The sequence below is a fragment of the Podarcis gaigeae genome, assembly GCF_964106915.1.
Source record: "Podarcis gaigeae genome assembly, chromosome: 9".
Taxonomy (NCBI): domain Eukaryota; kingdom Metazoa; phylum Chordata; class Lepidosauria; order Squamata; family Lacertidae; genus Podarcis; species Podarcis gaigeae.
Genome location: NC_139685.1, coordinates 60,474,275 through 60,486,569, shown reverse-complemented (window position 1 = coordinate 60,486,569; position 12,295 = coordinate 60,474,275).

Sequence of the window (12,295 nt, the reverse complement as noted above, 5' to 3'; positions counted from 1 at the left end):
GCTCCTGATCACTCATCTAGGTCTACCTGGGGATCGTGGAACTCTTTGCTCACTTTGCTCAGTGCTGAAGGGACTTCACTTGCAGTGCTTAAAGCCAAAACACAAATTCCAAGAGCTCTACTCCAGCAATCAGAGTCACAAAAAAAATAATCACATGAGAGAGGAGAATGGGGTCATACATGGTCACCCCACCATCATTTCCTATGCCAGCCGCTCCACAAAATACACCAGGGGCACAGCTGCAGCAGTAAAGTCTGCCATACTCAAATTTGCTGAACTAGTCAGCCAATCAGTTTCCCCACTATAGACATGTTCTCAGCACATGGACAGCTTTGAGGGGACAGTATGGGGCACTACATCTAGAACAGCCTTTATCTCTTCTCTCACAGAATTATGCACAGCCCTAGACCAAAGCAATCCTCTTCTTCGGATGAAGCACTGCCAGGTTCTCGGGTCAGGCTGGTTCCTGACAGAGATTGTCACTTAGCTGTTTCGAACATCCAAGAAAACCTATGTGGCAATTGGAAAGGAAAGTTTCATCTACCTCCTGCTGCAAAGGAAAAAATACTGATTTCTCTTTTTTAAAAAACATATACTTTATCTGCAATCTCCCAAGGGTTATGAAATTGTTTCTAAGCCGGATCACATGTTATATCAAATGTTCAAGGTGTGGGGACTATAGACAATCATGAGGGACTGTTGATAGTGCCTTATGCATCTTGAGAATGCCTAAACATATGGCAATAGACTGTCTAACCCAGAAACGCTCCGTATGTTCAGGAATTCAGCAGATGTGTAAGGGATTTCAAAATATATTTTGTTGCACACTCACTGTAACATATTCAAATCCTGACATTCATAGAGGCTCAGCATCTTGTATTAGTGCCAGATAATCAATGATTTTATAGGGAATACTTGGCTTTTCTCAGAGGTACAAAATGGGTTTCACTCCCTTTGAGGTATCTGTGAACCGCCACCATTACACCCTGAGAAATGTCACTAGTGTTCAGGACATGAAGAGACCTGCTGAATCAGGTCAAAGTCCCATTCTTTTTCCCACAGTAGCTGGCCAGCTACCTCTCTGAGAAGCCCACAACCAAGGCAGGAAGGCAATTGATCCCTCTTGCTGTTGTTCCCCCAGCAACTTGTATTCAGAGGCATGGTACCCCTGAACCCAGAGGCTCCATGACTAATAGCCATGGACACGCTAATCCTCCCTTTGTCTATAGCCTAGCATCCAAAGCTACTTAAAGCCTGGAATCTGCCCAACACACTTTTTAAAAATCCATCTAAGTTGGTGGCCATCATCACATCTTGTGGAAGTTAATTATTTGGCTATTTCACCTGAGCTTACTAAAGTCACCACTGCCAATTCACTTCAGATTTTACTCTAGGCACAATTTTGATAGCAACTCGGCTTGCAGTGATGCCTTTATAGAGACGGGAAAGAAATGTGATCCAGTTTACATTTAAAGATGTACCTGCCTGTTATGTACTGAGTTGAATAGGATCCAAAATCCAGCAGTCTGATTAGTCCTAGAACAATAGGATCCAAAATGCAGCAGTCTGATTGGTCTCTGCAGCCAAGTAATGTGTACAACACTGTACATACTAAAGTATGCATAGAAATGCACATATTAACAGAAATAACACCCAAAAATACACCTTATTAGGGAAAACTGCTTTGCAAACATGCAGATTAGGCAAAATGGCATACAAACATGCAATTTATGAGATAATTGATTTAACGTGTTATCTTTTTCAAAAAAATAAGTAAATCACAAATTGGTATGGGAATCTGGAGAAATGGAAAGTAGAAGAAAAAAGAAGAGAAACCGACAATGACAGATTCTCCTATCCTTAAAACTGTGCTAGGATGAGATGAAATAGGCTTTTAAATAAGAAAGTGAAGGCTATTGCCCTCACAGCCCCGCTTGTAGTTCTGGTTTGATGTTTCTTGGGGAAAATGAACTTCTCCTGTAATCCAGCAAGGCATCGCTTATGTTCTCATGCCTATATAGCAAGATGACATTCAGGTCTTTATGGTACATTTTGCGGCTGATAATTTAGTACATCTTTAAGCTCATCATTGGAACAACAGCCATCGATTTAAGGGGAAGATAATGCAACACCTTTGGGTAGAGATTTGTATCCTATACATGTAAACCAGTTATATAGTTGAACTGTCTCACCTATTTATCATCCTGAAGGAAGCAGAAATGACCCTGTCATAAGATGGAGATCATATACAGGACCACACAACATGCAGTCCCCATTGCATTTTGAAAAGTGATCTATTTTGGCATCTAATATTTATGTCCATTTCAACTCGTGGGCTCATTTTTCATCCGCAGTGCCCTTGGTGATGATGGAAATTAGTTTTATTATGGCTTTCCCTTAAAGGAAAGCCAGGCTTACAGGGAAGGTGAGGAGGGGGGCAAAAAAGCATCCAGAGGCATTTGCTCCAAATTGATATGTAAGGAAAGTACATCAATGAATTTCCTGTGGAAGCACAGTGATCTATAATGGTCGCTTGTATTATGCACTTATAAATTACTTTCCTTTGGTGGTGTGGCATTTAAATATATACAGGTCTTTGTAACAAAGCTAGGGGTTTTCAAGACCAAGAAGAGACTGTCAGTACTGCAAGGGTCACCCTGGGAAAAATCACATTGATAGCACTTTTGACAAGCAATCGCTTTTTCTCCCATAGCTGACACATATGTGCTACAAAAATTCATGTGACAGAATAGGTTTGGTTCTTACACAGAATCAGAACAGTGGCTCTGTCAGTGAGTTATAATGTTGCCCTATTTACAACGCAGCTAGAATCAAAATAGAGACTTTGTTAAAAGCTGACCTCTTTTCAGGACATGTTTGGTGATCAACCATCTAATCCATGTTTGCTTGAATTTTGAACAGCATGACATTGAATTATTTTGCAATGGGATTTTACAGGAAATATGTCTCCCCTAATATTTTACAATCGGTATTCCTCTGATACTCATCTTTCTCCAAGAGCCACCAGAAAAATGCAACCATGTTGACATACTTAATCTCTCTGTCTATCCATTTCTGCAGTGTATAGAACCTTGAGCAACTATTGAGGCTCTCCTGGTTCTGGTGCAGCCTGAAGAAACTCATCATACAATGAGCAGGATGAAGGCCTTTTCAGTTGTGATGCCCAATCTTTGAAATAGCCTCCTCCCAGAAGTAAGGAAGGAGCCAAAGGTGATGCCGTTTTGGTGCATGTGGAAAACGTACTTGTTTGCTATGGCTTAAAAATGTAACAAAATAAGAAGCATCTTTCTTGATCAGGCCTAGTCCTGCACTCTTTTGTCATGGTTGCCAACCGCATGCCCATGGGAATTTTGGAAGCAGAACCTGATCACAACAGGACTCTCCCCTCCTGTGATTCTAAGAAACTAGTAATCAAAGGCATATTGCCTCCAAAAGTGGAGGGAGAACATAGTTGTGGCTAGAACTAAACCTAGAATGAATGATGGAGAGTAAATCCATTGTCTGCATGGAATTTGGTGATGCCGAAATCCAGCATCGCCTGAGCTCTGCGAAGTGCGGCTATCTCCTGATTGAAGTGCAGAGTGTTTGAGGACCGGGACATTTGCAGGGAAACCAAAACGCTTGTTTACAAAGCTATTGTACTACGAACCTCACTGTATGCTTGTGAAACATGGGCCACTTACAAACACCATCTCCAACTTCTCGAAAAATTCAATCATTGGTGTCTCCGAAAAATCTTACACATCACTTGGGAAGACAGGTGAACTAATATCAGTGTACTGGATGAAGCAAAGATCGCCAGTGTTGAAGCAATTCTTCTTCAACATCAACTTCAATGGACTGGTCATGTTGTGCGGATGCCCGATGATCATCTTCCAAAGCAACTACTCTATTCCAAACTTAAAAATGGAAAGTGTAATGCTGGTGGTCAACAAAAGAGGTTTAAAGACTGTCTCAAGGCAAATCTTAAAAAATGTAGTATAAACACCGACAACTGGGAAACACTGGCCTGCGAGCGCTCCAGTTGGAGAACAGCCTTTACCAAAGGTGTTATGGACTTTGAAGACACTCGAACTCAGGACGCAAGGGAGAAACGTGCTAAGAGGAAGGCATGCTTGGCAAATCCACACAGTGATCAACTCCCATCCGGAAACCAATGTCTCCACTGTCGAAGGACATGTGGGTCCAGAACTGGCCTCCACAGTCACTTACAGATTCATTGTTAAAACCGTGTTAATGGAAGACAATCTTAATCGGCTACAAGTGATCGCCAAAGAAGAAGAAAGAAGAAGATGATCAAGGTAGAACCTCACTCATTCTCTTGACGGCACTGCTATATTTCAATCTGCATGTAACACATCTGAATAAGCTTGTGGAGGGGGGAAGGAGTCATTAAGGCATTTTATGCATTTGCTAATCTTTTTATGGGAAACTCACCTGTCCAAGGAAATAGCTGAACCTTTGATACTTCTGTAACCTTTTTGCTACATGTCACCCCTGCATGACATTGTATGACATTGACTTTCTTCGGTTCTTCTACTTGTCAAAATCCAGGAAATATATAAAAGCGTGGAGCAAGCTGCAGATAATAACCTTGCCCTCTGGACCTCCACTGGCAGAGATAATGATTTGGGGTTTGCTAAATATTTGGTCTACACATACGTCAATCTCAACTAGCAAATTGTTTTCCTTCTTAACAGTAGCACAGAAGCCCTCGCTAATGCATTTGCTGCTCATTATTGTTAAGGAGGATAGTCAGTCTAGCACTAACTACCTACTGATCTAAAGCTATTTGTAACAGAGTAAGGATGAGGAGGGAAAGTCAACAATAATAAATCCAGAGTTTCCATACAAACTGAAACTCTAGGGCTTATTCTCCAGGATCTAATGTGATGCCCAGGAACTACATTCAAATGCAAATGACCTCGAGCTTTCTGACAATGGTAAGTCACAATTCCCTGTCTTGAAGGCTCATACTATCAACTGGACAAAGGGGGGTGAGATCTAGTAATTGCACAATGATGAAGAATACATTTGTGCAGATCATTCATTCTTTATACTTCTATTTCCTTCATGTTGTTATTACATGTATATCTTGCATGGAGTTCAAGTTACATGGTCCGCCCTCCACCACTGGTATGCACAAATAGAAAGTGACCTCATTACTTTGGTCTTACTTTATCCAGAGACTTTGATCCCCTGCTGGAGAATCCTTAAGCCCAGGGAGGCAGATCTTTATCTGCCACTACCATCTGCCATCTGTGGACCAACTTTGACAAGCTGAGTGGGACAATCCACATCTATCACCTGAAGTCATTATGACCTCAAATAATCCACAGTGGGTTGTCCCACCCACCTATCAAAGTTTTGATTGAAACGGCTGTTAAAAGGGAGCTTTACTTCTTGGTTTTACAGTAATTTCAGTGCAAACCACTGTACTTGCACCACCCCTTCTGCAATAGCACAAAGCAGTTTGCATCAAAAGCACAGCTTAAATGAAGCTCTATTTTAGCAGCAGTTTCAATGCAACCCATTTTGTGCTGTTGGAGCAAAGCACACTCTCACTGCCTATCAACAGAAAGTTTATCCAGAGGGTTGTAAGCATATTGAACAAATATTTCAAATTTAACATTTTATGAAGTGGGGGAGGCTGTCCAAGAATAAAGACAAAGGTTTTTATTAAGCAACCCACAAACCACTCATTGATCAGCTGTCAGCAGTAACACAGTTTTCAGGTGGATTTGATCTTCTAGCCAGGTGTTGGACCCTTGGCAGATTTGGCCAAGTGTCATTACACTCTTTCCTCTAGCCGGCCATCAGTAGCATTGGGCCAGTTGCTGGAATAATCAGTGGTGTCAGAGCCCCAGGTTATGCCTGATGTATGGCAGCAGTTGCCTTGCCACTAAATTCGGGTTAGATCTCTCAGCACAAAGCTATCTAGAATGCACAAGGGAGACATATCTATTTGAAATGGCTAAGAGTTCAACTCATTTTTCCTGGTGTGAGTAAGGGCGAAGGGGTTTTTAAGAAAAGGCAGTCTGCATGTTGTAGTGATAATAGCTGGTTTTATTGTATTTGTTTTTAAAAAGAGTTGTTTTTTTTCCAGGCAGACTATCATCAAAGCTTCCAAGCGGGGCTGTACCACTAAAAAAAACATTGCCTGCATCTCAAGGTGTTGTGGGAAGACCCAGAGCAGGCTGTCTGACCAAAGTTTGCAAATTATAAGGCTACCTGGCCTGCCCTTGCTATGAAGAAGAAGAAGAAGAAGAAGAAGAAGAAGAAGAAGAAGAAGAAGAAGAAGAGGAGGAGGAGGAGGAGTTTGGATTTGATATCCCGCCTTTCACTCCCTTTAAGGAGTCTCAAAGCGGCTAACATTCTCCTTTCCCTTCCTTCCCTTCCTCCCCCACAACAAACACTCTGTGAGGTGAGTGCGGCTGAGAGACTTCAAAGAAGTGTGACTGGCCCAAGGTCACCCAGCAGCTGCATGTGGAGGAGTGGAGACGTGAACCCGGTTCCCTAGATTAGGAGTCTACCGCTCTTAACCACTACACCACACTGGCTCTCAACACACTGGCTCTCAACTGAATCTAGAACTGCTTCCAAGTTTGATTTGCACCTGCAAAATACCTGCTCAACCTGTACATTTTTTAATAAAACCATTAAGGCAGCATCATTTTCCAGTTCTTTCTCCATATGAAACCAATATTCTTAAGCACAGCACGGGACTTTTCTATTGTAAGCTACATTTTCTCAGGGGCTGCTGGTGATGTTCAGGGCTGGAGTCAAAAGAGTGGGACACAATCAAAGTGGGCAGGACTGCAGATATATTCCCCACTGAACCCTACCATCTCTCATTCTACTACCACCACTCATTGCATAATATTTGATTGGGGGGGGGGGTTTCCATCCTTTTTCTGGAATGCAGTTTCCCTACCACTTTTGTAAAGGCAAATATCCCCCTTATCGTCCACCATGGGAACAGGATTCTAGGGATGTTTCAGGCACTCCTTCCTTCTGAAGTCCTATAAAAATTGCATTGCATCCCACATACTTGGGTAGTCAGAACATAGTTATTCGGCATTTCTCTGAATGTTGCAAAAATCCGTTTTCAGTAGGTGAAATGTATGAAATGCATTGTGAAATGGTATTTTGAGGGGGGGGGGGAAATACACACATAAATACATAAATACCCAATTACAATGATTTTGCTATTTATTGAGATTATCTTCTGCTAATGCTTTGTTCTTTTTCTGTTGTTGTGCTTTGCTTTATGCTCTTTAAATTTCTTTAAGCCCTTATGTAGCAAGCAACTAACACATTTTAATGATGGTGGTGGTGATGATGATGATGATGATGTTTAAATGCATAGTTTGATTCCCCCTATCCCAGAGTGCAAAACAGAACTATGGGAAAGTGACACAGCCCATAAATAAGACAGGTGTGGCCACTCCTATAGCTCCTTTGCCCTGAACTTAGACTCTGGACTACTAAAAGATGTCCTCTAGTACTGCATTATCACCATCATCTCTCTGTAAATCTGAACACTGCCTTTGCCTGCAGATGAAAGCAAGTGAAGCCACAGTTTGTTCCTGTTCTCTGCCAGAAGTCACAGAAGGCTGGGATGATTTGGGTCTTGGCAGTTTGGAGAGTTCTTGCTGAGAGGCTTCAAATGTTTTCAGCATCCTTCATTAGATACATGTGCAGAGAAGTCATTCAAGGAGTCAGTGGGAAGAAACAAGTTATGATAATGAGTCATTAGAAAGGGGAGATGTGAAAAGAAAATAAGGAAAATAAACACAGAAGCTAAACCCTTGGCAGCGACATTGAAAACAATATGAAACAGTACCAGAGATCAAGGCAAGAAATGTAATAACAATAGCAAAAGATGATAAGTACAAGCTTGGGGGACTGTAGTTAATTGGGACAGAATGCTGAAAATAAGACATTAAGGTAGAAAATGGATAAAACATGTAGATGGGGTGACAGGAATAACAATTGGAAATAAGATTAATTTACCAAAACATACTACTGCAACAACAAAACCCAGGCCTATATCAAGCACATATAAAATAAAATTCAAGTTGCTGAAGAAACATTATATTATCCAGAAATTGCAAGTTAACTTTCCATAAAATTAGAAAATATGGGATTGGGAAATTGAAAAGTAACCTCAATGTAATAGGGTCAGCAGGAGAAATAAAGAAGCTAATATCCACAAAGCTTCAAAAATGAATTTTAAGTTCCATAAAATATTTGTTAATTTCAATATTTGCTTTGAAAAACACCGTATTCAGTTCAATCATTTACAAACAAACCAAACCTCATCTTCCTGAGTATTTATATTGTTTTAGTGCTCTCTGATTTCCCTTTGGTTTCCTGGCTAATGTTTTTTTCCCCTCTTTGCCATTAGTTTCCTTTGCCTAATTTACCCTTTATGCCCTTTCATCTAGTTGGCAACCCATATGTCTTTTGTTTATGGCATTGTCACATGAAACATGAAATGCTGTCACTGACACAATTACTTAGCATTGCAAAGTACACAATATATAATATACACTTTTTTTGCAAGCCGTTGCCCCTAATATACCGTAATATACACATTTTAATGCACACTTTCCTTTAATATTTGCACACATTTTTATCTGAATTTCACAATGCAGTTCTTCATTTTTTATATTAAAAAGTGTACAAATATTAAGGGAATTTTAAAGGATAGCTGCATTTAGCCTCAGTTATTGTTTGGAGAAATGTGAATTAAGTAGTTTCCCATTAAAATGTGAACCACAACTTAATTATTTTCCTGGCCCTACTCTCAGCCTTAATAGTGCTTAATTAGCATTGAAAATTGCACATGAAAATTGCACATGTAAAGAACACCAGGACACACATTGCCCTTCCATTGTCTCACAGATGTGTTTGTACAACTGCACTTTCAGGTTCTGGAAAAATGAAAAGCACAGATATTGTTCAGAAAAGCCATGCTGTCCTGGGATAGCTCAGTCAATAGAGCATGTTAATATCAGGGTTGTGGGTTTGAGCCCCACATTGGGCAACAAATTCCTGCACTGCAGGGGTGGACTAGATGGGCCTCATGGTCCCTTTCCAACTCTATAATTCAATGATCCAAGATTCTTTGCAGCTTTCTGTGGATATCCAGGAACACTGAGCAGATACATTTTTTAAAAAATCTCTGGGGAAATAAAGGGTTGGTTTTAAGTATTCCTACTGTAACAGTACACATAATGCATAAAGCCACCTCCCAAAAACCATTAAGCTAAAAAAAAATATTCTCACTCAAGAGAACCCCAAGCACAATTGTTAAAAACCAGAGTATCAGTGTTGACAGCAATAATGATTAGTGTGAGTTGATAATTGAAGATAACTGAATTTAGAGTTAGGAATCTTCTATATCCAAGTCCTTTGATAGTATATAATTTGAACCAATTAACTCAAATTACAGAGGTGTATCTGAAAAAGCCACACTAGGAGGTGTGACTCAGGATCCTTTAAATGTTACCCTGGGCATATGGGAACTGCGTTTTCAAGAACAACTCCCACAAAACAGGAGCACAAAAGAAGTTGCCTTATGATGAGTCAGTCCAATGGCCTACCTATCTCACTCTTGTCTCCACTGACTGGCAGCATCACCCCCAGGTTTCAAGCAGGGGACATTCCCAATCCTATCTAGAGATGCTGGGGATTGGACCTGAGTCCTTCTGCATGTAAAACAGATGTTCTATCCTTGAGTTATGACCTTTCCCCCCTCCAAAACATTTAAATGACGCATCCATGAGTGAAGGGACTGATCATGCGGTCTTTCCCATGCAATTGGCCCCCACAAATGTGACTGTGTCATTTAACTTTTTCCTTTCTGCACAAAAGCTGCGTACAGAAAACATTTCCTACATAGCCAGAGCCCATCAAATAAGCAGTACAGTGATACCTCAGGTTACAGACACTTCAGGTTACAGACGCTTCAGGTTACAGACTCTGCTAACCCAGAAATAATGCCTTGGGTTAAGAACTTTGCTTCAGGGTGAGAACAGAAATTGTGCTCCATTGGTGCAGCGGGAGCAGGAGGCACCATTAGCTAAAGTGGTTCTGAGGTTAAGAACAGTTTCAGATTAAGAGCGGACCTCCGGAACAAATTAAGTTCTTAACCCGAGGTACCACAGTATATTATTCAAATTCTTGCTAACTGGAAGTCAGTAGCTGAGGGTCGCAAATCTTTATAGCCATTGCAATGATCAGGTTGCCTATGGGTTTAACAAATGTTTCAAAATGGCGGAGAATGAAGTGACCATGAAAATGCCTGATCCACTGACATAATTTTCAGCAGTTATTGATTCCTGAAATCTGGGGGGAAATATTTAAAGTTATTACCCCCTCCCCAATTTTTAGGAATAAATAGGTGCTGCAGCACACCACAACCCTAATGCAGGCACTTTCATAGTCACTGGGAAAGCCTTGCTCTGAAGGAAGGACCAAGTGGGTTGAGGCAGGCAGGCAGGAGGTGGAGGCAAAGGGTCTGATGAAAGACTGGCAGGAAGGTAGGAGAACCCAGGCAGGTGGACCAGGTGAGCTGCTTAATGGAGCAAGAGCTTCCTGGAGCTTCATTAAACATAGCAGCAGTGAGCTTTAACAGAGGCAGGAGGTGCTTCAGAAAACTAATCTCTGAAACACCTCCTCCTCCTTTAAAAGTGGGTGGGACTAGATGCGATGGAAAGGGAAGAAGTTTGGGGTGTGTGGTGAGTGGATATGTGAGAGGATGGGTGAGGTGTAATGGGAGGTGGGGTTGACCAGGTGGGGAGGTTCACTGGTAGGTGGGATTGGTAAGTGGCAGCAGCCTCGTGTGTGTGTGTGTGTGTGTGTGTGTGAGAGAGAGAGAGAGAGAGAGAGAGAGAGAGAGAGAGAGAGAACTGTTGGGAAACTGTGTACATGCAGCTACTCACACAGAGTCAATTAAAGTTTGGCTGACAGCCAGAAGGCAATCTGAAGGTGTAAGTCTGCCTGGTGATAACAGAGACATGGAGACCGCTCCCTGATTGGTCAAGCTCTCTCAAGGGAGTGATAATTAATGGCTTACTAACTGTTAGTTCATGAAGTTCAGAGTTCGATGTCAGTGTAGGAGTTGTGAGTCGTGTCAGAGAGCTAACATAAGATCCGTGTTCTGTTCCTGTAAATAGTCCACTGTATATAATAAACACCTAACTACAAGTTCCTGGTTCCTGCTTCGTCTATCCTGTCTGCAGCCAAGTGGCCAATTGCTTCAGTGGATTCTGCATGTACTCTGCTAGGTCTGGCTAAGGTCCTGCAACTAGTCAGAAAGTTGCGAAACACCAAATAGGTTTTAGAGAGCGAGAGAACTACTGAAAACCAGTAAGCAAAAAAATGTGGAATTTCTACATTCGCTCTCCCATCTTCTAGCAGCAAGTTAAACTCATGCCCTTCAGTTTAAAAGTGGTGCTACCTCTCCCCACTATGCCCCACAACATGAAGTTCACTTCACATGTAAAACATCCACTCCATTCCGCATTTCAACAAAATATTCCGTGTGTGCCGAATTGCAAAGGAAACCAGAGAAGTGATTATGACCTACCTTGGGACTTCAGCCATAGCCTATGCAGATTAAACTCAACACCTTGATTTGCGTCCATAATCAAACCAGGAGCCAGCCAGCTGGAGCCTCTGAATGATCTTCCAGCCTCACATAGAACTTATTACAGTGGTCCAATAAAGTATCTATAAACAGCCACATACTCTTTTCGCCTAGCTGGCACAGCTCTCTTAATTTCAATAGAATCTGGCTGATTTATCCTAGCTAAGCAGCAGCTGGCCCCAGAATAGCAGTAAATGTCAGAACATGATTGTGGATTATATAGAGGAACATAAAACATTTGAAACTATTTGAGATGAGGCTTAACAGAACCTGGTAACAATCATATGTAGTAGCACTTCTATAGGGCTTTATTTCTTCAGATCATAGTGCGGGGGGGACATTAAGTAATTAACGCTTACAACAACCCTGTAAGGCAAGTAATTAAGTATTATTGCTCCCATTTTACAGATGGCAAATTGCATCCACCACCCACTTGCTGATCATTCCCTGGCTTTGTTTGCTTGACTAGTAAAAAAAAACAAAATGAAATTTCCAAAATCCTCCGGCATGTGTGCTGTGGTTCCCAGTTGCTTTCCGGTGCGATTGTTGATCAATCTACCCTGCTCTGTTGTTCATTATCCACACATCCTCACATCTGGTTGACCATTTTCATCT